Below are 5,994 nucleotides of genomic sequence, written 5' to 3'. Positions count from 1 at the left end.
GTAGCTGAATACAAGCAATGCAGTGTTCAGGAAAAGTCTTCTTTCCCCATTATATCTAATTCCTTCCTTATTTATTTACCTAAACAAACAAGCTTGTGCGTACCTAGTAAGAAGTGTTTAAATATCCCAGCCTACAGTTAACCCTTTAATATGTGACAATCTTATTATATGAGCCAAATACGTTTTCATGCCCCGACAACTGACCCCCTTCTCTCCAGCACCCCCCACCCAATTCTTTATCTCTTGCATGCTTAAAAGTACAGTTAGAGTAATACTACTTTGTGTTCAAGGCTGCCACAAAGGGAGAAAAAGGTTAATAATGTTTTTCTGGATCAGCATGGGAATCCCTTCCTTTTAAATCAAACTGACAATGTGTAAAAGAGCCTCCAGTTGTGGAATGCCAACGCTGATCAGCCCTAACTAGAACTGCAAGGCTGAGGTTCCTTCCTACAAGATTGGAGGGTCTATGCATTACTTTTCCTTGCTCTGTATGTGCCACAAGACAATGACAAATCAACAGGATGCAGAAAGACTATTACTGAATAAAGAATATTACTGAAATCTGTAGCTATTCATTAATAAACACCTTTTTACTTGCCGTGCTGGGTGGCTCCACTGTTTTATCAATTTGCTGTTTATAGTATCCTCAGTAGTAAAAATAATAGCAATAGCACTTAGACTTACTATATATATATACTGCTTCACAGTGCTTTACAGCCCTCTCTAAGCAGTTTACAGAGTCAGCATATTGCCCCCAACAATCTGGGTACTCATTTTACCCACCTCGGAAGGAGGGAAGGCTGAGTCAACCTTGAACTGCTGAGACTCGAACTACCAAACTGCAGGCAGCCGGCAGTCAGCAGAAGGAGCCTGCAGTACTGCATTCTAACCACTGCATGTACTAACCCATATTATTGCATATGAATACACACACACACACACACACAGAGGTTTTCAAAAGAGCAATGGCAGCCATAAGATTGAGCATGAAAGGAATAGAAAAAAGAGAACATGAGCCAGTCATGAAGTGTATGGATGGATTATGTAACACCCATTGAGCAACAGAGAATTCAATGGCCATTAGGTACTGATTGGTCAACTCTATGTAAGGAACATGTAGTATTTCCCAATTGGGGAGGAAGGAGATCTTTACCTTTTATTGCACTAAGTCTCATTATATAGCCTTAAAAGTTTTAATAAACTATTTGCATGAGAAACCTGTACAAAGACATGTGAACAGTAGTCAGGACTGTTGCTACAATAAGCCACGAAACATATCAGACAATTTTAGTTGAATTTATGTTCTATTAAACTCAATCACAAGTCAACTTAGTCATGACAAAGCTTGTTGTTGTTAGTTGCAAAGTCCTGTACGACCCATCGCGACCCCATGGACAATTTTCCTCCAAGCCTTCCTGTCCTGTACCATCCCCCGGAGACCATTTAAACTCACGCCAACTGCTTCAGTGACTCCATGCAGCCACCTCATTCTCTGCCGTCCCCTTCTTCTTTTGCCCTCAATCATTCCCAGCATTAGGCTCTTCTCCAGTGAGTCCTTCCTTCTCATTAAGTGGCCAAAGTATTTCAGTTTCAGGACCTGGCCTTCTAAAGAGCAGTCAGGGTTGATCTCCTCTAGGACTGACTGGTTTGATTGCCTTGAAGTCCAAGGGACTCACAGGAGTCTTCTACAGCACCATAGTTCAAAGACCTCAATTCTTTGACACTCAGCTTTCCTTATGGTCCAACTTTTACAATCATACATTGCAACTGGGAAAACCATAGCCTCGACTATACCCACTTTTGTTGGCAGGGTGATGTCTCTGCTTTTTAGTATGCTGTCTAACTTTGCTATAGCTTTCCTCCCCAGGAACAAGTGTCTTTTAATTTTTGGCTGTAGTCCCCATGTGCAGTGAACTTGGAGCCCAGGAAAATAAAATCTGTCACTACCTCCATTTCTTCCCCATCTATTTGCCAGGAATTGAGAGGGCCGGGAGCCATGATCTTAGTTTTCTTAATGTTGAGTTTCAAGCCAACTTTTGCACTCTCCTCCTTCACCCGCATAAGAAGGCTCTTTAGTTCCTCTTCACTTTCTGCTATTAGAATGGTGCCCTGTGCCCTGCTTCAGTTTGTACTCCAAGGCCAAACTTGCCTGTCATTCCAGTTATCTTTTAGCTTCCTACTTTAGCATTCCAATCGCCCATGATGATAAGAACATCAATTTTTGATGTTAATTCTATAACATCATGTTGTAGGGCTTCATACAACCGGTCAACTTCAGCCTCTTCAGCACCAGTGGTTGGGGCATAGATTTAGACTACTGTGATGTTGAATGGTTTGCTTTGGATTTGAACTGAGATCATTCTGTCATTTTGGGGATTGTATCTCAGTATTGCTTTTCCTATTCTTTTATTGATTATGAAGGCTGTTCCATTTCTTCTGAGGGATTCTTGCCCGCAGTAGTATACCTGATGGTCATCTGAATTAAATTCACCCATTCCTGTCCATTTTAGTTCGCTGATTCCTAAGATGTCGATGTTCAGTCTTGTCATCTTTTGTTTGACCACGTCCAACTTGCCTCGATTCATGGATCTTACATTCCAGGTTCCTATGGAGAAAAAATCTTTACAGCATCGGACTTTCCTTTCACCACCAGATGCATCCACAGCTGAGTGTCCTTTCAGCTTTGGCCCAATCGCTTCACTCTTTCTGGCACTACTAGTACTAGCCCTCTGCTCTTCCCCAGTAGCATATTGGACACCTTCCGACCTGAGGGACTCATCTTCCAGTGTCATATCTTTTTTCCTTTTGGTACTGCCCATAGGGTTTTCATGGCAAAGATACTGGAGTGGGTTGCCATTTCCTTCTCCAGTGGGTCACGTTTTGTCAGAGCTCTCTGCTATGACCTGTCGGTCTTGGGTGGCCCTGCACGGCATAGCTCATAGTTTCATTGAGCTACGCAAGCCCCTTCACCATGACAAGGCAGTGATCCATGAAAGGGATCTTTCTATACAATCTATACAATTGTATATACAGTACAAAATCTATAAAAATTTTATACAGCATATAACTACAGCATATTTTCTTTCTATTTATCTATCATCTATCTATCTATCTATCTATCTATCTATCTATCTATCTATCATAATTATATATAATTATATAATTATGAGGCCCAAACACCATAATTTGACTCTTTCAATCTGTATTGGTAGACCAATTAGCATTTTGCAGGACTGTCAAAAAATTGGAAGAATTGTCAAATAACTAGGAAGAATGTTTTAGTTATGAAAGAAAAAACAAAGGATTTGTCCAAACATAAACATTGAATGGTTTGCTTATACAAGTGACATGCAAGTTGCAGAAGTTTCTATTTCCTAAACGGAATACTGTATTCAGTATTTCCAGTTTAAGTAAGCTCACTGTCATTTTATTTCTTTTAGTGCAGAGAAAGACGGCATTTGAAAGGCCAAAGGCCACAATTCAGCCTCTGTACCACAGGAAGAACTTCTGGAAAACCACAAAGGCTCTCTCATAACAATACAATATTGCTGGAAAAGGTTGAATTAATTATAAAGGTCACTGAATTTGGGGGGAGCACGTATTTGGCACTGTCAGGTTAAGGGTGGCAATGAGTGTAGGGGGCTCCTATAAGAGAAACTTCTCCTATAAGAGAAGCCATTCTCAACCTTAACTCTCATCAGTCTTGGATAACTACCTGAAATTGTGCTGCTGAAAGTCCACTAACTTGACACAACATTTACACAGCCAACCTTCTATCCCATATTCATGCAATCACGTCTTATTCACTAAATCAAAAACTATGCAATATCTTTTCATGCATACATTTCTCAATGCTTGCTGAACAGCAGAAATCATGCTCCTGCCTCGTTAAAAGATGTCCTGCCCTTGCCAGCTTCTGCTCATTGTCAGTTTTTGTACCCTTTCACTTGGACACCTTCCCAGGCACCCAAGAAAAACTAATCCATAACTACATAAAGCACTTTTTGCATTTACACTTATTCTTCCAAACATCAAGCAGAGATGCATCTTTTACAACCATTTCCATGGAAAATGCCAATGTGTCACTAATTAAAGGCTGCTTGTTTATCATAGAGGAAATGGCCATTGTTTGTCTTGGAACATTAAAGCAGGACTTAGGAGACCAACATTCAGAACAGAAACACTCCTTTCCCATCAATAGGTCAGGTCATGGTTGATTTAAGGGAAAAGGTCCTCACTTTCTTCACTAGTAATCTGTGCAATGAAAACCCACCACATTGATAAGCACACAATCAAAAGACTGTTTTGCTACTAAACATAAAGGATGCCTACACATTAAAATTTCGCCACCACTGGCATAAGCACTGTATGTACATTCCCATGTTATCAATAACTTAAAGGAGCCTTTTAAAATTCATCAATGTTATCTTATCCAGTAGAACCATTTTTCTAATTTGCGGGTGGCTTTTTTCTTTTCTCATTTTGAGAAATGCTGTTTTAATCTTAGCCAGGCTTTTAAGACATATGGCAGGAGGTAAGAGACCAGCAGGTTTCTGCATGCCAACGTCAGGAAATTTTTCATTAGCTCAGTGTTTGAAAGAAGCAGTCTTCTTCCAGTTATATTTACCAGAAAACAACTTTTCTTCATGCATTGCAATTACTAATAGTCTACCTATTGATCATGTAAGTAGCTTCACAAATAGTAAAACATGATTTCTATCTACATGAATCTCCCCTGCCTGCTTACAAATCTAAGGTTATTAAATTCAATTAGCCCACTTCCATCTGCCCATTCATTCTGGGTTAACCTTTCTACCTGTAGGAAGTTAGTACCCACCCCTTTCCTAGAAGAATGAAATATTTTAGGAAATATTAAAAAGGCAGAATATATTTCTCTGGATGAGAAATGGAGAAACATGTTTTAAAGACAAAGCAGCTCCCACCTTCCTGCCTCCCCCACTTTTGTCAATGGGCCAGAGGCAGAAACCCAATCCTTTGTCAAAGGACCATCATCTGCAACACAATAGAACCCATCTAGCAACAGAAACTCACCACATGGCACCTGGGAAGATTACATCAGCCAGCAAGGCTAGGTAAGACCCCCACCCCCTGGGAGTCTGATAACCAATCGGGATACTCTTTCTGGGCCCCAGGAAGTTCAAAGCCCAGAGAGGGCATAAAACCCAGGGACTCGCAGCATCTCTGCCCTTTTCTGTTCAGGAACTCAAGCCATGTGATCCTGTCCACTATTAAACCATCTTTCCAAGCAGTCTCCATATTTCCAGTGTCTTTTTCCCCACTTGGAGCTGAACCCAGAAGGATATGTCTTCCTATACACCAAAAACAAAAAAAGTTAATTTGTGAACTTGTTAGTTTACTGTACAACAACAATTGTATAACAAAAATCAATCCAATATAATACTTTAGTCTTTGTAGCCGGATAAGAACCTAAATGTTATATTTTATTATTATTTTTCTCTTTCAGTTTACATTAGTGTGTCAGTTCGCTCATCCCTTTAATCAACTGGCTGTCTCGTTGAAGTTAATTGCATCTTATTTAGATTATTGACCTTCTTTGTTCCAGCAATTGTCCACACCAATGTAAACTTATCTCTGCCCTCAGTTCTTTTACTTTACTTTTATTTTCTTTCTTTGTCATTAAATATGGTCTCAATTCACACTGTACCAAACAGAGAGTGCAAGACACAAAGCTTTTATTCTTGAGTGTGCATGGTTAAATCATGATTATGGATCTAAATATAAGTAATATAGATTTAGTTCTATATTAGTTTCACCACATATATCTGGTCGTCCTCTGGAATTAGAGGAGACCAGGTGTCAATAAAATAGAATAACAGAGTTGGAAGGGACCTTGGAGGTCTTCTAGTCCAACCCCTTGCTTAGGCAGGAAACCCTACACCGCTTCAGACAAATGGTTATCCAATCTCCTCTTAAAAACTTCCAGTGTTGGAGCATTTACAACTTCTGGAGGCA

Source organism: Pantherophis guttatus, chromosome 3 (genome assembly GCF_059756535.1).
Source record: "Pantherophis guttatus breed Tessera chromosome 3, ASM5975653v1, whole genome shotgun sequence".
Lineage (NCBI taxonomy): Eukaryota > Metazoa > Chordata > Lepidosauria > Squamata > Colubridae > Pantherophis > Pantherophis guttatus.
This window is presented reverse-complemented; position numbering follows the sequence as displayed.